Source organism: Pseudophryne corroboree, unplaced genomic scaffold, assembly GCF_028390025.1.
Source record: "Pseudophryne corroboree isolate aPseCor3 unplaced genomic scaffold, aPseCor3.hap2 scaffold_1748, whole genome shotgun sequence".
Taxonomy (NCBI): Eukaryota; Metazoa; Chordata; class Amphibia; order Anura; family Myobatrachidae; genus Pseudophryne; species Pseudophryne corroboree.
In genome coordinates, this window is record NW_026968385.1 from 33415 (window position 1) to 56056 (window position 22642).

A 22642-nucleotide genomic window follows, 5' to 3' on the forward strand; every position below is an offset into this window, starting at 1 on the left:
CGGGTATATGCCCCCAGTGCCAGATATTCCCCCCCAGTGCCTGCTTCCCCCCCAGTGCCAGGTATATGCCTCTAGTGCTGGGTATATGCCTCCCCCCCAGTGCCAGGTATATGCCCCCAGTGCCAGATATTCCCCCCCAGTGCCTGCTTCCCCCCCAGTGCCAGGTATATGTTCCCAGTGCCGGGTATATGCCCCCAGTGCCGGGTATATGCCCCCCCAGTGCCAGATATTCTCCCACAGTGCCAGATATTCCCCCCCAGTGCCAGGTATATGCCCCCAGTGCCAGGTATATGCCCCCAGTGCCAGGTATATGCCCCCAGTGCCAGGTACATGCCCCCCCAGTGCCAGTTATATGCTCCCAGTGCCAGGTATATGCCCCCAGTGCCAGATATTCCCCCCCAGTGCCGGGTATATGCCCCCAGTGCCGGGTATATGCCACCCTAATGGCGGGTATATGCCCCCAGTGCCAGATATTCCCACCCCCCCAGTGCCTGCTTCCCCCCCAGTGCCAGGTATATGCCTCTAGTGCTGGGTATATGCCTCCCCCCCAGTGCCAGGTATATGCCCCCCCCCCAGTGCCAGGTATATGCCCCCAGTGCCAGGTACATGCCCCCAGTGCCAGGTATATGCCCCCAGTGCCAGGTACATGCCCCCCCAGTGCCAGTTATATGCTCCCAGTGCCAGGTATATGCCCCCAGTGCCAGATATTCCCCCCCAGTGCCGGGTATATGCCCCCAGTGCCGGGTATATGCCCCCCTAATGGCGGGTATATGCCCCCAGTGCCAGATATTCCCCCCCAGTGCCTGCTTCCCCCCCAGTGCCAGGTATATGTTCCCAGTGCCGGGTATATGCCCCCAGTGCCGGGTATATGCCCCCCCAGTGCCAGATATTCTCCCACAGTGCCAGATATTCCCCCCCAGTGCAGGTATATGCCCCCAGTGCCAGGTATATGCCCCCAGTGCCAGGTACATGCCCCCCCAGTGCCAGTTATATGCTCCCAGTGCCAGGTATATGCCCCCAGTGCCAGATATTCCCCCCCAGTGCCGGGTATATGCCCCCAGTGCCGGGTATATGCCCCCCTAATGGCGGGTATATGCCCCCAGTGCCAGATATTCCCCCCCAGTGCCTGCTTCCCCCCCAGTGCCAGGTATATGTTCCCAGTGCCGGGTATATGCCCCCAGTGCCGGGTATATGCCCCCCCAGTGCCAGATATTCTCCCACAGTGCCAGATATTCCCCCCCAGTGCCAGGTATATGCCCCCAGTGCCAGGTACATGCCCCCCCAGTGCCAGTTATATGCTCCCAGTGCCAGGTATATGCCCCCAGTGCCAGATATTCCCCCCCAGTGCCGGGTATATGCCCCCAGTGCCGGGTATATGCCCCCCTAATGGCGGGTATATGCCCCCAGTGCCAGATATTCCCCCCCAGTGCCTGCTTCCCCCCCAGTGCCAGGTATATGTTCCCAGTGCCGGGTATATGCCCCCAGTGCCGGGTATATGCCCCCCCAGTGCCAGATATTCTCCCACAGTGCCAGATATTCCCCCCCAGTGCCAGGTATATGCCCCCAGTGCCAGGTATATGCCCCCAGTGCCAGGTACATGCCCCCCCCCAGTGCCAGTTATATGCTCCCAGTGCCAGGTATATGCCCCCAGTGCCAGATATTCCCCCCCCAGTGCCGGGTATATGCCCCCAGTGCCGGGTATATGCCCCCCTAATGGCGGGTATATGCCCCCAGTGCCAGATATTCCCCCCCAGTGCCTGCTTCCCCCCCAGTGCCAGGTATATGTTCCCAGTGCCGGGTATATGCCCCCAGTGCCGGGTATATGCCCCCCCAGTGCCAGATATTCTCCCACAGTGCCAGATATCCCCCCCCAGTGCCAGGTATATGCCCCCAGTGCCAGGTACATGCCCCCCCAGTGCCAGTTATATGCTCCCAGTGCCAGGTATATGCCCCCAGTGCCAGATATTCCCCCCCAGTGCCGGGTATATGCCCCCAGTGCCAGATATTCCCCCCCAGTGCCTGCTTCCCCCCCAGTGCCAGGTATATGCCTCTAGTGCTGGGTATATGCCTCCCCCCCAGTGCCAGGTATATGCCCCCCACCAGTGCCAGGTATATGCCCCCAGTGCCAGGTACATGCCCCCAGTGCCAGGTATATGCCCCCCCAGTGCCAGGTATATGTCCCCAGTGCCAGATCTGTCCCCCCAGTGCCAGGTATATGCCGCAGTGCCTGCTCCCCCGGCCCCCCCTCCCCCCTCTATGTGTTGGAGGGACACGAGCGCATCGCGCGTCTCTCCTGTGTCCCTCCTGGCTCTCCCCCCGGCCGGTCTAATGAAGGAAGTGCCGTTCGTGAGCCAATCAGAGCTCACGGGGCGGGGGAGCAGGCACCACAGCAGGGAGGGAGAGGAGACCGCAGATTGACATGCGGACGTTCGTCCGCATGTCAATCTGTTCTAAATGCCGGCCGGCGGCTGTGGGCCCTTTAGTGCGGCGGGGCCCCAGTGCACTGCACTGCCTGCCCCGCCAGTAGTTCCGCCCCTGCTACTGAGAACTGACACTGAGCAGGAGAGACACACTACTAGTATTACTGAGCAGCAATAAGTAACCACTGATACTGAGCACTGATATTGAGATTTCCACTGAGAGAACATAGCCACGTCCTCTCCGCTCTCTCTTCAATGCACGAGTAAAAATGGCAGCAACGCGCAGCTCTTTATATGGAATCCGAATCTCGCGAGAATCTGACAGCAGGATGATGACATTTTCCCTTGTTCAGGTTTTCCGAGTCAGGCGGGAACAACCGAGCCTGCCTCGGACCAGTGTAAACCACGTGGAGTTCGTGGGGAATTCGGTTCTCGGAGAACCGAACCGGCTCCTCTCTACCTTATACCCATCAATTTTTTTATTTTCAATCTAAACCCCTGCAGTTTTCTGTAAGCATCTGCTTCGCTATGATGATCAACAAGTCACAAGGGCAAACACTCAGGGTTTGAGGCGTAGATCTTAGGACCAGCTGCTACAAGCATGGCAGAGGTGTCACTATCACTGGTGACACCCAGAGAGGTGGCGAGGGAGATTGTAATGCAGTGCGCGCAGATAAGCAGCGCAATGGTAAAAAGGAGGCATGGTTTCATAGGTAGGGGCGTGGCCTGGTGGCCTGAATCTACATTTTGTTGCTCCGGGTGTCCCGGGGGTTGGGGGCTGCACCCGGGGACTAGTGTGTGAGCGGTGCTGGCTCCTGCACAGTGACAGGGCATGGCCACCCAGCATGACGCCTCCCTTCTTGACCATGCTGTAATTGCAGTCGCACTGCAGTTCAGCGTGATCATAAAAAATGGTGTAGCCTCCTGCTGGTGCAGACTGTATGTGCGCGCAGGAAGCCGCCACCATTTTTGTGATCACAGCGGCTGAATGTGATGTCATACAGCCGCTGTGACCACGCCCCCTGTGTCTCCTCCGTTGCAGACCCCATTTTGAAGCCTTGCCCCCGCACCGCTCCATCCCTGACTTGGAAATGGAGTGTTGCTGACCCACCTCTCCCCCCCTTCCCCGCCCCGATTGACAGGCAGAGGCGATCACATTCTCTGCGGGGTGCCGCAGAAAATGCAGGCACATGCGTATGCTCTTAGCAATTTTTGCAGTTGGATCGCTTATTGTGATTGCAATCCAACCTGAATCAGGCCCTATTACCTATCACAATGCGCTGCGGGCAGTACAAAATTGGGTTAATATAGGAGAAAAACCCCCAGACCTGTGCTCCTTAACTGTACCTGGTGGCTAGTGGAGCGGCTGCCCAGTAATCAGTGTCCACCGCAGTGCGCACACGGCCCACCCCCTACGGCCTCGCTCCCCTTCATCAGCGGCATCGTGATCCGGAAGGGTGGTGTGTGTGTGACTGACCTTAGGATGAAACCGGAGCCTCCGCTGCAGTGACCCAGCAACCAGGGCACGGGAGTATACAGCGCCGCTGGGAGTGATGAAGCTGCAGTAAAGATGTCTATTAGACCTAGCCTGCTGCAGCCCTTGTAGATTCTCATAAAACAAGTTCTTCTTTTCTTGTCAAAATTAATAGCTAAGAATAGGCTGCCTGAGGCAGGCCCCTGTTAATTGGCCTGCTACTGAAGGCACCAACTACAAACTGAGCTCCCTGTTCATGGAAGCGGGGTTATAGAGGAGAATGCACTGAGCTTCTTGGGAACAGTCAAAAGCTTTGAGCCGGTTGGTGCCTCAGATCAAGATCCTACTCTACACCCCAATGTGAATCCTTGTGGAGTCCAGTGTACCCCACAGAAGAAATTAATGTGTCACACCCATTGGCAGCAACCTTAGAATAGCTGCTGACAGGCACAATTGAGAAAGGAAGGAGGGGGGGGGACATTTGAATCCAGCACATAGATGCAATTCAAATATGTAATTTGTACCTTCCTATTTTAAAATATAATGGATGAACCTCACCCTGTGAGAACAATCTTCATGATCAAGAGATCTAATATGTAAAATAAGTATGAGTTGGGATAGGGCTGGGGAGGGTGGCAGCTCGGGCAGCCCCTCCCCCGTCAAGTTAAGGAGATTCAACTGAGGAAGCACAAGGGAACTCTCGTCTGGGGACAACAACTGCAGGGAGACCACGTCTTTTCAGATGAACATGGGAGGGCGGAAGGCTGCCTAATACTGAAGCACCATCAAATATCAAACCATATCCAACAACTAGTACAAGCATTCCTGGGGGAAGGTCTGCAGCAGACGGATTTGCATACGGTGATGTCATCCAAGCAGTGGGCCAAAGTTGGCTGGAACCCTCATCTGCATATGAAAAGAGAAAAGGGGCGTGCAGGGCATGGCGGCCTTTTGCAGTGCTTGGATGACCCCTAGTTCGCATTAAACACCCCCACCCTCCTTTGGTGTGGGGCTCATGTTGGCCATGCCCCATCCCCTGAAGCATTCATGCTGATTTCTTGCAGCAGCTGGGCACTGTAACAGCTCCAGAGCTGCTCTGTAAGGCAAGTAAAAGGGTGTGGGCCCTGCAGCACCACCTGTAGTTCGCATTGTGCGTTGGAAGGCACAAAGTAAGCAGACGGGAGGAGAAGTCAGGATAGTACACAAGGGCATCCTTTTCTCTTAGTCCGTAGAGGATGCTGGGGTCACATTAAGAACCATGGGGTATAGACGGGATCCGCAAGAGACATGGGCACTTTAAGACTTTCAAAGGGTGTGAACTGGCTCCTCCCTTTATGCCCCTCCTCCAGACTCCAGTTATAGGAACTGTGCCCAGGGAGACGGACATTTCGAGGAAAGGATTTATTGTTAAACTAAGGTGAGCATCTTACCAGCTCACACCTTAAGCATGCCGCAGAACGTGGCATTCAACAGAACACAAGCCAACGGCATGAACAATTGCAGCAAAAAGCTGACCAGAACCGTAACACAACATGTGTATAACCACAAGTAATAACTGCAGACACAGTATGGACTGGGACGGGTGCCCAGCATCCTCTACGTACTAAGAGAAAAGGATTTACCGGTAGGTATTAAAATCCTATTTTCTCATACGACCTAGAGGATGCTGGGGTCACATTAAGAACCATGGGGTTATACCAAAGCTCTTGAACGGGTGGGAGAGTGCGTACGACTCTGCAGCACCGAATGACCTAACTTGAGGTTATCATCAGCCAAGGTATCAAACTTGTAAAACTTAGCAAAAGTGTTTACTAAATAGCTGCTCGGCAAAGTTGCAATGCCGAGACTCCCCGACCAGCTGCCCAGGATGAACCCACCTTTCTAGTAGAATGGGTCTTCACCTAATTCAGTAACGGCAATCCTGCCGTGGAATGAGCATGCTGAATCTTACCACAGATCCAGCGCATAATGGTCTGCATGGAAGCAGGACACCCAATCCTGTTGGGAGCATACAGGACAAACAGAGCCTCTGTTTTCCTAATCTGAACCGTTCTGGTGACATAAATTTTCAAAGTTCTGACCACAGCCAGAGACTTTGACTCAACGAAGGTGTCAGTGGCCAAAGGCACCATGTGGAAAGATGAACCACCTTCGGCAGAAATTGTTGACGTGTCCTCAATTCTGCTCTATCTTCATGAAAGATCAAATAAAGGCTCTTGTGATACTGCATGGTTTGTACTGTTTTCCATGTGCTCCCAGATCTTTCAAGCAAGTAGCATGGTCAAGAAAGTTCTGTTTGAAAAGAAACAAACATTTACTGTCATTGTTATGCAAATAAACTTACATTAAAGCTAACAAGAAAGCACACTCGTTCTGTCTTTAAACTGATAAAAGAAACCCCAATAATATGGGGCATGCAAAAATTGAGATAAAACTCAGTTTTGCTCCTCTCCACGGAAATCTTTAATAAAAGGCGAAATATTTGTTAGTTCTGAAGAGAAACCAGAGCATGACCAAGATTCCACCTGTCGCCTGAGTGCCATGCCAGCAGTTCTCATTCAGCTCAAAGTGAGCACCCAATTTGAATGAAAGAAAGCAGATTTCTCACCAGGCTTCCCCTTGCTATAAACATGGTTTGTACTCTTTTCCATGTGCTCCCAGATCTTTCAAACAATTAGTGTGGTCAAGAAAGTTCTGTTTGAAAAGAAACAAACATTTACTGTCATTTCTATGCAAATGAGCTTACATTAAAGCACACTCGTTCTATCTTTAAACCAATAAAATAAAACCCCAATAAGATGGGGCATGCAAAAATTGAGATAAAACTCAGTTTTGCTCCTCTCCACGGAAATCTTTAGTAAAAGGCGAAAGATTTGTTCGTTCTGAAGAGAAACCACAGCATGACCAAGATTCTACCTGTCGCCTGAGTGCCATGCCAGCAGTCCTCATTCAGCTCAAAGTGAGCACCCAATTTGAAAGAAAGAAAGAAAGCAGATTTCTCACCAGGCTTGCCCTTGCTATAAACATGGTTTGTACTCTTTTCCATGTGCTCCCAGATCTTTCAAGCAATTAGTATAGTCAAGAAAGTTCTGTTTGAAAAGAAACAAACATTTACTGTCATTTCTACGCAAATGAGTTTACATTAAAGCACACTCGTTCTATCTTTAAACTGATAAAAGAAACCCCAATAAGACGGGGCATGCAAAAATTGAGATAAAACTCAGTTTTGCTCCTCTCCACGGAAATCTTTAGTAAAAGGCGAAAGATTTGTTCGTTCTGAAGAGAAACCAGAGCATGACCAAGATTCCACCTGTCGCCTGAGTGCCATGCCAGCAGTCCTCATTCAGCTCAAAGTGAGCACCCAATTTGAAAGAAAGAAAGCAGATCTCTCACCAGGCTTCCCCTTGCTATAAGCATGGTTTGTACTCTTTTCCATGTGCTCCCAGATCTTTCAAGCAATTAGTATGGTCAAGAAAGTTCTGCTTGAAAAGAAACAGACATTTATTGTCATTGTTATGCAAATAAACTTACATTAAAGCTAACAAGAAAGCACACTCGTTCTGTCTTTAATCCGATAAAAGAAACCCCAATAATATGGGGCATGCAAAAATTGAGATAAAACTCAGTTTTGCTCCTCTCCACGGAAATCTTTAGTAAAAGGCGAAAGATTTGTTCGTTCTGAAGAGAAACCAGAGCATGACCAAGATTCCACCTGTCGCCTGAGTGCCGTGCCAGCAGTCCTCATTCAGATCAAAGTGAGCGCCCAATTTGAAAGAAAGCAGATTTCTCACCTGTCTTCTCCTTGCTATAAGCATGGTTTGTACTGTATTCCATGTGCTCCCAGATCTTTCAAGCAAGTAGCATGGTCAAGAAAGTTCTGTTTGAAAAGAAACAAACATTTACTGTCATTTCTATGCAAATGAGCTTACATTAAAGCACACTCATTCTATCTTTAAACCGATAAAAGAAACCCCAAAAAGATGGGGCATGCAAAAATTGAGATAAAACTCGGTTTTGCTCCTCTCCACAGAAATCTTTAGTAAAAGGCGAAAGATTTGTTCGTTCTGAAGAGAAACCAGAGCATGACCAAGATTTTTATCTGAAAATATGTGTTCTCCCTGCAGTTGTTGTCCCCAGATGAGAGTTCCCTTGTGCTGCCTCAGTTGAATCTCCTTTACTTGACAGGGGGATGCTCGAGCAGCGACCCTCCCCAGCTCTAGCCCAACTCCTACTTACCTGCCAGGTGAGATACTATGATCATGAAGGTGCTTCTCCCAGGGCAAGGCTCACCCATTGCACTCTGGGTGTGCTGCTTCTGCGATTTCCCCAAATGTGGGAAACTTGACTGCATAATTTGTGTTTCCCCTGGTCGGCTCTCGTATAATTCAGATCTCTTTGTCTCAGGTCTCTCTCAAGCCTAGTTTGCTGTCTGTTTCTACTTCTCTTTTCTTGAGCCGCTCCCTTCTATGCCCTTGCGCACTATCCTGACTTCTCCCGTCTGCTTACTTCGTGCCTTCCAACGCACAATGCAAACTACAGGTAGTGCTGCAGGACCCACACCCTTTTACTTGCCTTACAGAGCGTCTCTGGAGCAGTTACAGTGCCCAGCTGCTGCAAGAAATCAGCTTGAATGCTTCAGGGGCTGGGGAATAGCCAACATGAGCCCCACACCGAAGGAGGGTGGAGGTGTGTAATGCGAACTAGGGGTCATCCAAGCGCCGCAAAAGGCCGCCATGCCCTGCACGCCCCTTGTCTCTTTTCATATGCAGACGAGGGTTGAAGCCAACTTTGACCAACTGTTTGGATGACATCACCATATGCAAATCCATCTGCTGCAGGCCTTCCCCCAGGAATGCTTGCACTAGTTGTTGCATTTGGTTTGTTGTTTGGGGGTGCTTCAGTATTAGGCAGCCTTCTGCCCTCCCATGTTCATCTGAAAATATGTGTTCTCCCTGCAGTTGTTGTCCCCAGATGAGAGTTCCCTTGTGCTGCCTCAGTTGAATCTCCTTTACTTGACAGAGATGTGCCTGAGCAGCGGCCCTCCCCAGCCCTATCCCAAATCATACTTATTTTGCATAGGCGATACCATGGTCATGAAGATTGTTCTCCCAGGGTGAGGTTCATTCATTGCATTCTGGGTATGCTGACCCCTGTGATTTCCCCAAATGTGGGAAACTCGACTGCATTATTTGTGGTAGTGGGGGACTGTGTTTGTGCTTTCCTCTGGTCAGCTCTGGTAAAAGTCAGATTTCTTTGTCTCAGTTCTTCCTCTAGCCTTGTTCTTCTTTCGAGAGTTCCCTTGTGCTGCCTCAGTTGGATCTCCTTCACTTGACAGGGGGGTGCCCGAGCAGCGACCCTCCCCAGCTCTAGCCCAACTTCTACTTACCTGCCAGGTGAGATACTATAATCATGAAGGTGCTTCTCCCAGGGCAAGGCTCACCCATTGCACTCTGGATGTGCTGCCCCTGCGATTTCCCCAAATGTGGGAAACTTGACTGCATAATTTGTGTTTCCCCTGGTCGGCTCTCGTATAATTCAGATCTCTTTGTCTCAGGTCTCTCTCCAGCCTAGTTTGCTGTCTGTTTCCACTTCTCTTTTCTTAAGCCGCTCCATTCTATGGCCTTGCGCACTATCCTTACTTCTCCCGTCTGCTTACTTTGTGCCTTCCAATGCACAATGCAAACTACAGGTAGTGCTGCAGGGCCCACACCCTTTTACTTGCCGTACAGAGCAGCTCTGGAGCTGTTACAGTGCCCAGCTACTGCAAGAAATCAGCTTGAATGCTTCAGGGGCTGGGGCATAGCCAACATGAGCCCCACACCAAAGGAGGGTGGAGGTGTTTAATGCGAACTAGGGGTCATCCAAGCGCCGCAAAAGGCCGCCATGCCCTGCACGCCCCTTTTCTCTTTTCATATGCAGACGAGGGTTGAAGCCAACTTTGACCCACTGCTTGGATGACATCACCATATGCAAATCCATCTGCTGCAGGCCTTCCCCCAGGAATGCTTGCACTAGTTGTGGCATTTCGTTTGTTGTTTGGGGGTGCTTCAGTATTAGGCAGCCTTCTGCCCTCCCATGTTCATCTGAAAATATGTGTTCTCCCTGCAGTTGTTGTCCCCAGATGAGAGTTCCCTTATGCTGCCTCAGTTGAATCTCCTTTACTTGACAGAGATGTGCCTGAGCAGCGGCCCTCCCCAGCCCTATCCCAAATCATACTTATTTTGCATAGGAGATTCCATGGTCATGAAGATTATTCTCCCAGTGTGAGGTTCATTCATTGCATTCTGGGTATGCTGACCCCTGTGATTTCCCCAAATGTGTGAAACTCGACAGCATTATTTGTGGTAGTGGGGGACTGTGTTTGTGTTTTCCTCTGGTCAGCTCAGGTAAAAGTCAGATTTCTTTGTCTCAGATCTTCCTCTAGCCTTGTTCTTCTTTCGAGAATTCCCTTGTGCTGCCTCAGTTGGATCTCCTTCACTTGACAGGGGGGTACCCGAGCAGCGACCCTCCCCAGCTCTAGCCCAACTCCTACTTACCTGCCAGGTGAGATACTATGATCACGTAGGTGCTTCTCCCAGGGCAAGGCTCACCCATTGCACTCTGGGTGTGCTGCTCCTGCGATTTCCCCAAATGTGGGAAACTTGACTGCATAATTTGTGTTTCCCCTGGTCGGCTCTCGTATAATTCAGATATCCTTGTCTCAGGTCTCTCTCCAGCCTAGTTTGCTGTCTGTTTCCACTTCTCTATTCTTAAGTGCCTTCCAATGCACAATGCAAACTACAGGTAGTGCTGCAGGGCCCACACCCTTTTACTTGCCGTACAGAGCAGCTCTGGAGCTGTTACAGTGCCCAGCTGCTGCAAGAAATCAGCTTGAATGCTTCAGGGGCTGGGGCATAGCCAACATGAGCCCCACACCGAAGGAGGGTGGGGGTGTTTAATGCGAACTAAGGGTCATCCAAGCGCCGCAAAAGGCCGCCATGCCCTGCATACCCCTTTTCTCTTTTCATATGCAGATGAGGGTTCCAGCCAACTTTGGCCCACTGCTTGGATGACATCACCGTATGCAAATCCGTCTTCTGCAGAACTTCCCCCAGGAATGCTTGTACTAGTTGTTGCATTTGGTTTGTTGTTTGGGGGTGCTTCAGTATTAGGCAGCCTTCTGCCCTCTCATGTTCATCTGAAAATATGTGTTCTCCCTGCAGTTGTTGTCCCCAGATGGGAGTTCCCTTGTGCTGCCTCAGTTGAATCTCCTTTACTTGACAGAGATGTGCCTGAGCAGCGGCCCTCCCCAGCCCTATCCCAAATCATACTTATTTTGCATAGGAGATACCATGGTCATGAAGATTGTTCTCCGAGGGTGAGGTTCATTCATTGCATTTTGGGTATGCTGACCCCTGTGATTTCCCCAAATGTGGGAAACTCGACTGCATTATTTGTGGTAGTGGGGGACTGTGTTTGTGCTTTCCTCTGGTCAGCTCTGGTAAAAGTCAGATTTCTTTGTCTCAGATTTTCCTCTAGCCTTGTTCTTCTTTCGAGAGTTCCCTTGTGCTGCCTCAGTTGGATCTCCTTCACTTGACAGGGGGGTACCCGAGCAGCAACCCTCCCCAGCTCTAGCCCAACTCCTACTTACCTGCCAGGTGAGATACTATGATCATGAAGGTGCTTCTCCCAGGGCAAGGCTCACCCATTGCACTCTGGGTGTGCTGCTCCTGCGATTTCCCCAAATGTGGGACACTTGACTGCATAATTTGTGTTTCCCCTGGTCGGCTCTCGTATAATTTAGATCTCTTTGTCTCAGGTCTCTCTCCAGCCTAGTTTGCTGCCTGTTTCCACTTCTCTTTTCTTGAGCCACTCCCTTCTATGCCCTTGCGCATTATCCTGACTTCTCCCGTCTGCTTACTTTGTGCCTTCCAACGCACAATGCGAACTACAGGTAGTGCTGCAGGGCCCACACCCTTTTACTTGCCTTACAGAACAGCTCTGGAGCTGTTACAGTGCCCAGCTGCTGCAAGAAATCAGCTTGAATGCATCAGGGGATGGGGCATGGCCAACATGAGCCCCACACCAAAGGAGGGTGGGGGTGTTTAATGCGAACTAGGGGTCATCCAAGCACTGCAAAAGGCCGCCATGCCCTGCATGCCCCTTTTCTCTTTTCATATGCAGATGAGGGTTCCAGTCAACTTTGGCCCACTGCTTGGATAACCTCACCGTATGCAAATCCGTCTGCTGCAGACCTTCCCCCAGGAGTGCTTGTACTAGTTGTTGCATATGGGCCCTCATTCCGAGTCGTTCGCTCTGTAAATTTCATCGCATCGCAGTGAAATTCTGCTTAGTACGCATGCGCAATATTCGCACTGCGACTGCGCCAAGTAATTTTACAATGAGGAAAGTATTTTTACTCACGGCTTTTTCTTCGCTCCGGCGATCGTAATGTGATTGACAGGAAATAGGTGTTACTGGGCGGAAACAGGCCGTTTTATGGGCGTGTGGGAAAAAACGCTACAGTTTCCGGAAAAAACGCAGGAGTGGCCGGAGAAACGGGGGAGTGTCTGGGCGAACTCTGGGAGTGTTTGTGACGTCAAACCAGGAACGACAAGCACTGAACTCATCGCAGATGCCGAGTAAGTCTGAAGCTACTCTGAATCTGCTAAGTAGTTTGTAATCGCAATATTGCGAATACATCGGTCGCAATTTTAAGAAGCTAAGATTCACTCCCAGTAGGCGGCGGCTTAGCGTGTGTAACTCTGCTAAAATCGCCTTGCGAGCGATCAACTCGGAATGAGGGCCATGGTTTGATATTTGATGGTGCTTCAGTATTAGGCAGCCTTCCGCCCTCCCATGTTCATCTGAAAAGATGTGGTCTCCCTGCAGTTGTTGTCCCCAGATGAGAGTTCCCTTGTGCTGCCTCAGTTGAATCTCCTTTACTTGACAGAGATGTGCCTGAGCAGCGGCCCTCACCAGCCCTATCCCAAATCATACTTATTTTGCATAGGAGATACCATGGTCATGAAGATTGTTCTCCCAGGGTGAGGTTCATTCATTGCATTCTGGTTATGCTGACCCCTGTGATTTTCCCAAATGTGGGAAACTCGACTGCATTATTTGTGGTAGTGGGGGACTGTGTTTGTGCTTTCCTCTGGTCAGCTCTGGTAAAAGTCAGATTTCTTTGTCTCAGATCTTCCTCTAGCCTTGTTCTTCTTTCGAGAGTTCCCTTGTGCTGCTTCAGTTGGATCTCCTTCACTTCACAGGGGGGAACCCGAGCAGCGACCCTCCCCAGCTCTAGCCCAACTCCTACTTACCTGCCAGGTGAGATACTATGATCATGAAGGTGCTTCTCCCAGGGCAAGGCTCAACCATTGCACTCTGGGTGTGCTGCTCCTGCGATTTCCCCAAATGTGGGAAACTTGACTGCATAATTTGTGTTTCCCCTCGTCGGCTCTCGTATAATTCAGATCTCTTTGTCTCAGGTCTCTCTCCAGCCTAGTTTGCTGTCTGTTTCCACTTCTCTTTTCTTGAGCCGCTCCCTTCTATGCCCTTGCGCACTATCCTGACTTCTCCCGTCTGCTTACTTCGTGCCTTCCAACGCACAATGCGAACTACAGGTAGTGCTGCAGGGCCCACACCCTTTTACTTGCCTTACAGAGTAGCTCTGGAGCAGTTACAGTGCCCAGCTGCTGCAAGAAATCAGCTTGAATGCTTCAGGGGCTGGGGCATAGCCAACATGAGCCCCACACCGAAGGAGGGAGGAGGTGTGTAATGCAAACTAGGGGTCATCCAAGCGCTGCAAAAGGCCGCCATGCCCTGCACGCCCCTTTTCTCTTTTCATATGCAGACGAGGGTTGAAGCCAACTTTGACCCACTGCTTGGATGACATCACCATATGCAAATCCATCTGCTGCAGGCCTTCCCCCAGGAATGCTTGCACTAGTTGTTGCATTTGGTTTGTTGTTTGGGGGTGCTTCAGTATTAGGCAGCCTTCTGCCCTCACATGTTCATCTGAAAATATGTGTTCTCCCTGCAGTTGTTGTCCCCAGATGAGAGTTCCCTTGTGCTGCCTCAGTTGAATCTCCTTTACTTGACAGAGATGTGCCTGAGCAGCGGCCCTCCCCAGCCCTATCCCAAATCATACTTATTTTGCATAGGCGATACCATGGTCATGAAGATTGTTCTCCCAGGGTGAGGTTCATTCATTGCATTCTGGGTATGCTGACCCCTGTGATTTCCCCAAATGTGGGAAACTCGACTGCATTATTTGTGGTAGTGGGGGACTGTGTTTGTGCTTTCCTCTGGTCAGCTCTGGAAAAAGTCAGATTTCTTTGTCTCAGCTCTTCCTCTAGCCTTGTTCTTCTTTCGAGAGTTCCCTTGTGCTGCCTCAGTTGGATCTCTTTCACTTGACAGGGGGGTGCCCGAACAGCGACCCTCCCCAGCTCTAGCCCAACTCCTACTTACCTGCCAGGTGAGATACTATGATCATGAAGGTGCTTCTCCCAGGGCAAGGCTCACCCATTGCACTCTGGGTGTGCTGCCCCTGCAATTTCCCCAAATGTGGGAAACTTGACTGCATAATTTGTGTTTCCCTTGGTCGGCTCTCGTATAATTCAGATCTCTTTGTCTCAGGTCTCTCTCCAGCCTAGTTTGCTGTCTGTTTCCACTTCTCTTTTCTTCAGCCGCTCCCTTCTATACCCTTGTGCACTATCCTGACTTCTCCTCCCGTCTGCTTACTTTGTGCCTTCCAATGCACAAAGCAAACTACAGGTAGTGCTGCAGGGCCCACACCCTTTTACTTGCCTTACAGAGCAGCTCTGGAGCTGTTACAGTGCCCAGCTGCTGCAAGAAATCAGCTTGAATGCTTCAGGGGATGGGGCATGGCCAACATGAGCCCCACACCAAAGGAGGGTGGAGGTGTTTAATGCGAACTAGGGGTCATCCAAGCACCGCAAAAGGCCGCCATGCCCTGCACGCCCCTTTTCTCTTTTCATATGCAGATGAGGGTTGAAGCCAACTTTGACCCACTGCTTGGATGACATCACCGTATGCAAATCCGTCTTCTGCAGAACTTCCCCCAGGAATGCTTGCACTAGTTGTTGCATTTGGTTTGTTGTTTGGGGGTGCTTCAGTATTAGGCAGCCTTCTGCCCTCCCATGTTCATCTGAAAATATGTGTTCTCCCTGCAGTTGTTGTCCCCAGATGAGAGTTCCCTTGTGCTGCCTCAGTTAAATCTCCTTTACTTGACAGAGATGTGCATGAGCAGCGGCCCTCCCCAGCCCTATTCCAAATCATACTTATTTTGCATAGGAGATACCATGGTCATGAAGATTTTTCTCCCAGGGTGAGGTTCATTCATTGCATTTTGGGTATGCTGACCCCTGTGATTTCCCCAAATGTGGGAAACTCAACTGCATTATTTGTGGTAGTGGGGGACTGTGTTTGTGCTTTCCTCTGGTCAGCTCTGGTAAAAGTCAGATTTCTTTGTCTCAGATTTTCCTCTAGCCTTGTTCTTCTTTCGAGAGTTCCCTTGTGCTGCCTTAGTTGGATCTCCTTCACTTTACAGGGGGGTACCCGAGCAGCGACCCTCCCCAGCTCTAGCCCAACTCCTACTTACCTGCCAGGTGAGATACTATGATCATGAAGGTGCTTCTCCCAGGGCAAGGCTCACCCATTGCACTCTGGGTGTGCTGCTCCTGCGATTTCCCCAAATGTGGGAAACTTGACTGTATAATTTGTGTTTCCCCTGGTCGGCTCTCGTATAATTCAGATCTCTTTGTCTCAGGTCTCTCTCCAGCCTAGTTTGCTGTCTGTTTCCACTTCTCTTTTCTTGAGCCGCTCCCTTCTATGCCCTTGCGCACTATCCTGACTTCTCCTCCTGTCTGCTTACTTTGTGCCTTCCAACGCACAATGCGAACTACAGGTAGTGCTGCATGGCCCACACCCTTTTACTTGCCTTACAGAGCAGCTCTGGAGCTGTTACAGTGCCCAGCTGCTGCAAGAAATCAGCTTGAATGCTTCAGGGGCTGGGGCATAGCCAACATGAGCCCCACACCAAAGGAGGGTGGAGGTGTTTAATGCAAACTAGGGGTCAGCCAAGCGCCCCAAAAGGCCACCATGCCCTGCACGCCCCTTTTCTCTTTTCATATGCAGACGAGGGTTGAAGCCAACTTTGACCCACTGCTTGGATGACATCACCATATGCAAATCCATCTGCGGCAGGCCTTCCCCCAGGAATGCTTGCACTAGTTGTTGCATTTGGTTTGTTGTTTGGGGGTGCTTCAGTATTAGGCAGTCTTCTGCCCTCCCATGTTCATCTGAAAATATATGTTCTCCCTGCAGTTGTTGTCCCAAGATGAGAGTTCCCTTGTGCTGCCTCAGTTGAATCTCCTTTACTTGACAGAGATGTGCATGAGCAGCGGCCCTCCCCAGCCCTATTCCAAATCATACTTATTTTGCATAGGAGATACCATGGTCATGAAGATTTTTCTCCCAGGGTGAGGTTCATTCATTGCATTTTGGGTATGCTGACCCCTGTGATTTCCCCAAATGTGGGAAACTTGACTGCATTATTTGTGGTAGTGGGAGACTGTGTTTGTGCTTTCCTCTGGTCAGCTCTGGTAAAAGTCAGATTTCTTTGTCTCAGATCTTCCTCTAGCCTTGTTCTTCTTTCGAGAGTTCCCTGGTGCTGCCTCAGTTGGATCTCCTTCACTTCACAGGGGGGAACCCGAGCAGCGACCCTCCCCAGCTCTAGCCCAACTCCTACTTACCTGCCAGGTGAGATACTATGATCATGAAGGTGCTTCTCCCACGGCAAGGCTCAACCATTGCACTCTGGGTGTGCTGCTCCTGCGATTTCCACAAATGTGGGAAACTTGACTGCATAATTTGTGTTTCCCCTCGTCGGCTCTCGTATAATTCAGATCTCTTTGTCTCAGGTCTCTCTCCAGCCTAGTTTGCTGTCTGTTTCCACTTCTCTTTTCTTGAGCCGCTCCCTTCTATGCCCTTGCGCACTATCCTGACTTCTCCCGTCTGCTTACTTCGTGCCTTCCAACGCACAATGCGAACTACAGGTAGTGCTGCAGGGCCCACACCCTTTTACTTGCCTTACAGAGTAGCTCTGGAGCAGTTACAGTGCCCAGCTGCTGCAAGAAATCAGCTTGAATGCTTCAGGGGCTGGGGCATAGCCAACATGAGCCCCACACCGAAGGAGGGTGGAGGTGTGTAATGCGAACTAGGGGTCATCCAAGCGCTGCAAAAGGCCGCCATGCCCTGCACGCCCCTTTTCTCTTTTCATATGCAGACGAGGGTTGAAGCCAACTTTGACCCACTGCTTGGATGACATCACCATATGCAAATCCATCTGCTGCAGGCCTTCCCCCAGGAATGCTTGCATTAGTTGTTGCATTTGGTTTGTTGTTTGGGGGTGCTTCAGTATTAGGCAGCCTTCTGCCCTCACATGTTCATCTGAAAATATGTGTTCTCCCTGCAGTTGTTGTCCCCAGATGAGAGTTCCCTTGTGCTGCCTCAGTTGAATCTCCTTTACTTGACAGAGATGTGCCTGAGCAGCGGCCCTCCCCAGCCCTATCCCAAATCATACTTATTTTGCATAGGCGATACCATGGTCATGAAGATTGTTCTCCCAAGGTGAGGTTCATTCATTGCATTCTGGGTATGCTGACCCCTGTGATTTCCCCAAATGTGGGAAACTCGACTGCATTATTTGTGGTAGTGGGGGACTGTGTTTGTGCTTTCCTCTGGTCAGCTCTGGAAAAAGTCAGATTTCTTTGTCTCAGATCTTCCTCTAGCCTTGTTCTTCTTTCGAGAGTTCCCTTGTGCTGCCTCAGTTGGATCTCTTTCACTTGACAGGGGGGTGCCCGAACAGCGACCCTCCCCAGCTCTAGCCCAACTCCTACTTACCTGCCAGGTGAGATACTATGATCATGAAGGTGCTTCTCCCAGGGCAAGGCTCACCCATTGCACTCTGGGTGTGCTGCCCCTGCGATTTCCCCAAATGTGGGAAACTTGACTGCATAATTTGTGTTTCCCTTGGTCGGCTCTCGTATAATTCAGATCTCTTTGTCTCAGGTCTCTCTCCAGCCTAGTTTGCTGTCTGTTTCCACTTCTCTTTTCTTCAGCCGCTCCCTTCTATACCCTTGTGCACTATCCTGACTTCTCCTCCCGTCTGCTTACTTTGTGCCTTCCAATGCACAATGCAAACTACAGGTAGTGCTGCAGGGCCCACACCCTTTTACTTGCCTTACAGAGCAGCTCTGGAGCTGTTACAGTGCCCAGCTGCTGCAAGAAATCAGCTTGAATGCTTCAGGGGATGGGGCATGGCCAACATGAGCCCCACACCAAAGGAGGGTGGAGGTGTTTAATGCGAACTAGGGGTCATCCAAGCACCGCAAAAGGCCGCCATGCCCTGCACGCCCCTTTTCTCTTTTCATATGCAGATGAGGGTTGAAGCCAACTTTGACCCACTGCTTGGATGACATCACCGTATGCAAATCCGTCTTCTGCAGAACTTCCCCCAGGAATGCTTGCACTAGTTGTTGCATTTGGTTTGTTGTTTGGGGGTGCTTCAGTATTAGGCAGCCTTCTGCCCTCCCATGTTCATCTGAAAATATGTGTTCTCCCTGCAGTTGTTGTCCCCAGATGAGAGTTCCCTTGTGCTGCCTCAGTTAAATCTCCTTTACTTGACAGAGATGTGCATGAGCAGCGGCCCTCCCCAGCCCTATTCCAAATCATACTTATTTTGCATAGGAGATACCATGGTCATGAAGATTTTTCTCCCAGGGTGAGGTTCATTCATTGCATTTTGGGTATGCTGACCCCTGTGATTTCCCCAAATGTGGGAAACTCAACTGCATTATTTGTGGTAGTGGGGGACTGTGTTTGTGCTTTCCTCTGGTCAGCTCTGGTAAAAGTCAGATTTCTTTGTCTCAGATTTTCCTCTAGCCTTGTTCTTCTTTCGAGAGTTCCCTTGTGCTGCCTTAGTTGGATCTCCTTCACTTTACAGGGGGGTACCCGAGCAGCGACCCTCCCCAGCTCTAGCCCAACTCCTACTTACCTGCCAGGTGAGATACTATGATCATGAAGGTGCTTCTCCCAGGGCAAGGCTCACCCATTGCACTCTGGGTGTGCTGCTCCTGCGATTTCCCCAAATGTGGGAAACTTGACTGTATAATTTGTGTTTCCCCTGGTCGGCTCTCGTATAATTCAGATCTCTTTGTCTCAGGTCTCTCTCCAGCCTAGTTTGCTGTCTGTTTCCACTTCTCTTTTCTTGAGCCGCTCCCTTCTATGCCCTTGCGCACTATCCTGACTTCTCCTCCTGTCTGCTTACTTTGTGCCTTCCAACGCACAATGCGAACTACAGGTAGTGCTGCAGGGCCCACACCCTTTTACTTGCCTTACAGAGCAGCTCTGGAGCTGTTACAGTGCCCAGCTGCTGCAAGAAATCAGCTTGAATGCTTCAGGGGCTGGGGCATAGCCAACATGAGCCCCACACCAAAGGAGGGTGGAGGTGTTTAATGCAAACTAGGGGTCAGCCAAGCGCCCCAAAAGGCCACCATGCCCTGCACGCCCCTTTTCTCTTTTCATATGCAGACGAGGGTTGAAGCCAACTTTGACCCACTGCTTGGATGACATCACCATATGCAAATCCATCTGCGGCAGGCCTTCCCCCAGGAATGCTTGCACTAGTTGTTGCATTTGGTTTGTTGTTTGGGGGTGCTTCAGTATTAGGCAGTCTTCTGCCCTCCCATGTTCATCTGAAAATATATGTTCTCCCTGCAGTTGTTGTCCCAAGATGAGAGTTCCCTTGTGCTGCCTCAGTTGAATCTCCTTTACTTGACAGAGATGTGCATGAGCAGCGGCCCTCCCCAGCCCTATTCCAAATCATACTTATTTTGCATAGGAGATACCATGGTCATGAAGATTTTTCTCCCAGGGTGAGGTTCATTCATTGCATTTTGGGTATGCTGACCCCTGTGATTTCCCCAAATGTGGGAAACTTGACTGCATTATTTGTGGTAGTGGGAGACTGTGTTTGTGCTTTCCTCTGGTCAGCTCTGGTAAAAGTCAGATTTCTTTGTCTCAGATCTTCCTCTAGCCTTGTTCTTCTTTCGAGAGTTCCCTGGTGCTGCCTCAGTTGGATCTCCTTCACTTCACAGGGGGGAACCCGAGCAGCGACCCTCCCCAGCTCTAGCCCAACTCCTACTTACCTGCCAGGTGAGATACTATGATCATGAAGGTGCTTCTCCCAGGGCAAGGCTCAACCATTGCACTCTGGGTGTGCTGCTCCTGCGATTTCCACAAATGTGGGAAACTTGACTGCATAATTTGTGTTTCCCCTCGTCGGCTCTCGTATAATTCAGATCTCTTTGTCTCAGGTCTCTCTCCAGCCTAGTTTGCTGTCTGTTTCCACTTCTCTTTTCTTGAGCCGCTCCCTTCTATGCCCTTGCGCACTATCCTGACTTCTCCCGTCTGCTTACTTCGTGCCTTCCAACGCACAATGCGAACTACAGGTAGTGCTGCAGGGCCCACACCCTTTTACTTGCCTTACAGAGTAGCTCTGGAGCAGTTACAGTGCCCAGCTGCTGCAAGAAATCAGCTTGAATGCTTCAGGGGCTGGGGCATAGCCAACATGAGCCCCACACCGAAGGAGGGTGGAGGTGTGTAATGCGAACTAGGGGTCATCCAAGCGCTGCAAAAGGCCGCCATGCCCTGCACGCCCCTTTTCTCTTTTCATATGCAGACGAGGGTTGAAGCCAACTTTGACCCACTGCTTGGATGACATCACCATATGCAAATCCATCTGCTGCAGGCCTTCCCCCAGGAATGCTTGCATTAGTTGTTGCATTTGGTTTGTTGTTTGGGGGTGCTTCAGTATTAGGCAGCCTTCTGCCGTCACATGTTCATCTGAAAATATGTGTTCTCCCTGCAGTTGTTGTCCCCAGATGAGAGTTCCCTTGTGCTGCCTCAGTTGAATCTCCTTTACTTGACAGAGATGTGCCTGAGCAGCGGCCCTCCCCAGCCCTATCCCAAATCATACTTATTTTGCATAGGCGATACCATGGTCATGAAGATTGTTCTCCCAAGGTGAGGTTCATTCATTGCATTCTGGGTATGCTGACCCCTGTGATTTCCCCAAATGTGGGAAACTCGACTGCATTATTTGTGGTAGTGGGGGACTGTGTTTGTGCTTTCCTCTGGTCAGCTCTGGAAAAAGTCAGATTTCTTTGTCTCAGATCTTCCTCTAGCCTTGTTCTTCTTTCGAGAGTTCCCTTGTGCTGCCTCAGTTGGATCTCTTTCACTTGACAGGGGGGTGCCCGAACAGCGACCCTCCCCAGCTCTAGCCCAACTCCTACTTACCTGCCAGGTGAGATACTATGATCATGAAGGTGCTTCTCCCAGGGCAAGGCTCACCCATTGCACTCTGGGTGTGCTGCCCCTGCGATTTCCCCAAATGTGGGAAACTTGACTGCATAATTTGTGTTTCCCCTGGTCGGCTCTCGTATAATTCAGATCTCTTTGTCTCAGGTCTCTCTCCAGCCTAGTTTGCTGTCTGTTTCCACTTCTCTTTTCTTCAGCCGCTCCCTTCTATACCCTTGTGCACTATCCTGACTTCTCCTCCCGTCTGCTTACTTTGTGCCTTCCAATGCACAATGCAAACTACAGGTAGTGCTGCAGGGCCCACACCCTTTTACTTGCCTTACAGAGCAGCTCTGGAGCTGTTACAGTGCCCAGCTGCTGCAAGAAATCAGCTTGAATGCTTCAGGGGATGGGGCATGGCCAACATGAGCCCCACACCAAAGGAGGGTGGAGGTGTTTAATGCGAACTAGGGGTCATCCAAGCACCGCAAAAGGCCGCCATGCCCTGCACGCCCCTTTTCTCTTTTCATATGCAGATGAGGGTTGAAGCCAACTTTGACCCACTGCTTGGATGACATCACCGTATGCAAATCCGTCTTCTGCAGAACTTCCCCCAGGAATGCTTGCACTAGTTGTTGCATTTGGTTTGTTGTTTGGGGGTGCTTCAGTATTAGGCAGCCTTCTGCCCTCCCATGTTCATCTGAAAATATGTGTTCTCCCTGCAGTTGTTGTCCCCAGATGAGAGTTCCCTTGTGCTGCCTCAGTTAAATCTCCTTTACTTGACAGAGATGTGCATGAGCAGCGGCCCTCCCCATCCCTATTCCAAATCATACTTATTTTGCATAGGAGATACCATGGTCATGAAGATTTTTCTCCCAGGGTGAGGTTCATTCATTGCATTTTGGGTATGCTGACCCCTGTGATTTCCCCAAATGTGGGAAACTCAACTGCATTATTTGTGGTAGTGGGGGACTGTGTTTGTGCTTTCCTCTGGTCAGCTCTGGTAAAAGTCAGATTTCTTTGTCTCAGATTTTCCTCTAGCCTTGTTCTTCTTTCGAGAGTTCCCTTGTGCTGCCTCAGTTGGATCTCCTTCACTTTACAGGGGGGTACCCGAGCAGCGACCCTCCCCAGCTCTAGCCCAACTCCTACTTACCTATAAACAAAAGGGAGAAAGAAGAAGTCTCTTGTGTGGGCGCACTCATTAATGGTAGTTAAATAACTAGAATGAATAACACTAGGTTGATTAGTCAGCAGATAAAACAAAATTTATTTGGAAATATTAAGAATATAATTGCCCCTGGTTGAGGAGATGTGAATGATCCCAGATAAAAATGTTCTGGTCCTGCCTCAGGAAATGAGATGGAGAGGGGTAGAGACACTGCAAGTC

General features: G+C 50.5%; 25 non-coding genes and 4 pseudogenes across 25 annotated transcripts; 24 read left to right on the top strand and 5 right to left on the bottom strand.

The window, feature by feature from the left end:
- Window positions 1-6289: 6289 nt before the first annotated feature.
- On the bottom strand, window positions 6290-6405 carry LOC135002227 (U5 spliceosomal RNA). Its single transcript, XR_010203476.1, has one exon. It is a non-coding gene; the product is annotated as a U5 spliceosomal RNA (small nuclear RNA).
- Window positions 6406-6680: 275 nt separating this feature from the next.
- Window positions 6681-6796, bottom strand: LOC135002226 (U5 spliceosomal RNA). The gene has a single exon (XR_010203475.1). It is a non-coding gene; the product is annotated as a U5 spliceosomal RNA (small nuclear RNA).
- A 278-nt stretch (window positions 6797-7074) lies between these two features.
- On the bottom strand, window positions 7075-7190 carry LOC135002224 (U5 spliceosomal RNA). The gene has a single exon (XR_010203473.1). It is a non-coding gene; the product is annotated as a U5 spliceosomal RNA (small nuclear RNA).
- Window positions 7191-7476: 286 nt separating this feature from the next.
- LOC135002223 (U5 spliceosomal RNA) lies at window positions 7477-7592 on the bottom strand. Its single transcript, XR_010203472.1, has one exon. It is a non-coding gene; the product is annotated as a U5 spliceosomal RNA (small nuclear RNA).
- A 270-nt stretch (window positions 7593-7862) lies between these two features.
- On the bottom strand, window positions 7863-7978 carry LOC135002225 (U5 spliceosomal RNA). Its single transcript, XR_010203474.1, has one exon. It is a non-coding gene; the product is annotated as a U5 spliceosomal RNA (small nuclear RNA).
- Window positions 7979-8122: 144 nt separating this feature from the next.
- Window positions 8123-8285, top strand: LOC135002201 (U1 spliceosomal RNA). The gene has a single exon (XR_010203458.1). It is a non-coding gene; the product is annotated as a U1 spliceosomal RNA (small nuclear RNA).
- Window positions 8286-8956: 671 nt separating this feature from the next.
- Window positions 8957-9120, top strand: LOC135002241 (U1 spliceosomal RNA). Its single transcript, XR_010203489.1, has one exon. It is a non-coding gene; the product is annotated as a U1 spliceosomal RNA (small nuclear RNA).
- A 152-nt stretch (window positions 9121-9272) lies between these two features.
- Window positions 9273-9435, top strand: LOC135002211 (U1 spliceosomal RNA). Its single transcript, XR_010203464.1, has one exon. It is a non-coding gene; the product is annotated as a U1 spliceosomal RNA (small nuclear RNA).
- A 671-nt stretch (window positions 9436-10106) lies between these two features.
- Window positions 10107-10270, top strand: LOC135002195 (U1 spliceosomal RNA). The gene has a single exon (XR_010203454.1). It is a non-coding gene; the product is annotated as a U1 spliceosomal RNA (small nuclear RNA).
- A 152-nt stretch (window positions 10271-10422) lies between these two features.
- LOC135002204 (U1 spliceosomal RNA) lies at window positions 10423-10585 on the top strand. Its single transcript, XR_010203461.1, has one exon. It is a non-coding gene; the product is annotated as a U1 spliceosomal RNA (small nuclear RNA).
- A 615-nt stretch (window positions 10586-11200) lies between these two features.
- LOC135002232 (U1 spliceosomal RNA) lies at window positions 11201-11364 on the top strand. Its single transcript, XR_010203480.1, has one exon. It is a non-coding gene; the product is annotated as a U1 spliceosomal RNA (small nuclear RNA).
- A 152-nt stretch (window positions 11365-11516) lies between these two features.
- On the top strand, window positions 11517-11658 carry LOC135002206 (U1 spliceosomal RNA; annotated as a pseudogene).
- Window positions 11659-12869: 1211 nt separating this feature from the next.
- On the top strand, window positions 12870-13033 carry LOC135002229 (U1 spliceosomal RNA). Its single transcript, XR_010203478.1, has one exon. It is a non-coding gene; the product is annotated as a U1 spliceosomal RNA (small nuclear RNA).
- A 152-nt stretch (window positions 13034-13185) lies between these two features.
- LOC135002210 (U1 spliceosomal RNA) lies at window positions 13186-13321 on the top strand (annotated as a pseudogene).
- Window positions 13322-14019: 698 nt separating this feature from the next.
- On the top strand, window positions 14020-14183 carry LOC135002242 (U1 spliceosomal RNA). Its single transcript, XR_010203490.1, has one exon. It is a non-coding gene; the product is annotated as a U1 spliceosomal RNA (small nuclear RNA).
- Window positions 14184-14335: 152 nt separating this feature from the next.
- On the top strand, window positions 14336-14498 carry LOC135002265 (U1 spliceosomal RNA). Its single transcript, XR_010203513.1, has one exon. It is a non-coding gene; the product is annotated as a U1 spliceosomal RNA (small nuclear RNA).
- A 674-nt stretch (window positions 14499-15172) lies between these two features.
- Window positions 15173-15336, top strand: LOC135002269 (U1 spliceosomal RNA). The gene has a single exon (XR_010203517.1). It is a non-coding gene; the product is annotated as a U1 spliceosomal RNA (small nuclear RNA).
- Window positions 15337-15488: 152 nt separating this feature from the next.
- On the top strand, window positions 15489-15651 carry LOC135002271 (U1 spliceosomal RNA). Its single transcript, XR_010203519.1, has one exon. It is a non-coding gene; the product is annotated as a U1 spliceosomal RNA (small nuclear RNA).
- Window positions 15652-16325: 674 nt separating this feature from the next.
- Window positions 16326-16489, top strand: LOC135002254 (U1 spliceosomal RNA). The gene has a single exon (XR_010203502.1). It is a non-coding gene; the product is annotated as a U1 spliceosomal RNA (small nuclear RNA).
- Window positions 16490-16641: 152 nt separating this feature from the next.
- Window positions 16642-16777, top strand: LOC135002219 (U1 spliceosomal RNA; annotated as a pseudogene).
- Window positions 16778-17475: 698 nt separating this feature from the next.
- LOC135002250 (U1 spliceosomal RNA) lies at window positions 17476-17639 on the top strand. The gene has a single exon (XR_010203498.1). It is a non-coding gene; the product is annotated as a U1 spliceosomal RNA (small nuclear RNA).
- Window positions 17640-17791: 152 nt separating this feature from the next.
- Window positions 17792-17954, top strand: LOC135002191 (U1 spliceosomal RNA). Its single transcript, XR_010203451.1, has one exon. It is a non-coding gene; the product is annotated as a U1 spliceosomal RNA (small nuclear RNA).
- Window positions 17955-18628: 674 nt separating this feature from the next.
- On the top strand, window positions 18629-18792 carry LOC135002196 (U1 spliceosomal RNA). The gene has a single exon (XR_010203455.1). It is a non-coding gene; the product is annotated as a U1 spliceosomal RNA (small nuclear RNA).
- Window positions 18793-18944: 152 nt separating this feature from the next.
- On the top strand, window positions 18945-19107 carry LOC135002273 (U1 spliceosomal RNA). The gene has a single exon (XR_010203520.1). It is a non-coding gene; the product is annotated as a U1 spliceosomal RNA (small nuclear RNA).
- A 674-nt stretch (window positions 19108-19781) lies between these two features.
- On the top strand, window positions 19782-19945 carry LOC135002255 (U1 spliceosomal RNA). The gene has a single exon (XR_010203503.1). It is a non-coding gene; the product is annotated as a U1 spliceosomal RNA (small nuclear RNA).
- A 152-nt stretch (window positions 19946-20097) lies between these two features.
- On the top strand, window positions 20098-20233 carry LOC135002217 (U1 spliceosomal RNA; annotated as a pseudogene).
- A 698-nt stretch (window positions 20234-20931) lies between these two features.
- Window positions 20932-21095, top strand: LOC135002251 (U1 spliceosomal RNA). The gene has a single exon (XR_010203499.1). It is a non-coding gene; the product is annotated as a U1 spliceosomal RNA (small nuclear RNA).
- A 152-nt stretch (window positions 21096-21247) lies between these two features.
- On the top strand, window positions 21248-21410 carry LOC135002268 (U1 spliceosomal RNA). Its single transcript, XR_010203516.1, has one exon. It is a non-coding gene; the product is annotated as a U1 spliceosomal RNA (small nuclear RNA).
- A 674-nt stretch (window positions 21411-22084) lies between these two features.
- LOC135002208 (U1 spliceosomal RNA) lies at window positions 22085-22248 on the top strand. The gene has a single exon (XR_010203463.1). It is a non-coding gene; the product is annotated as a U1 spliceosomal RNA (small nuclear RNA).
- The last annotated feature ends 394 nt before the right edge of the window (window positions 22249-22642 follow it).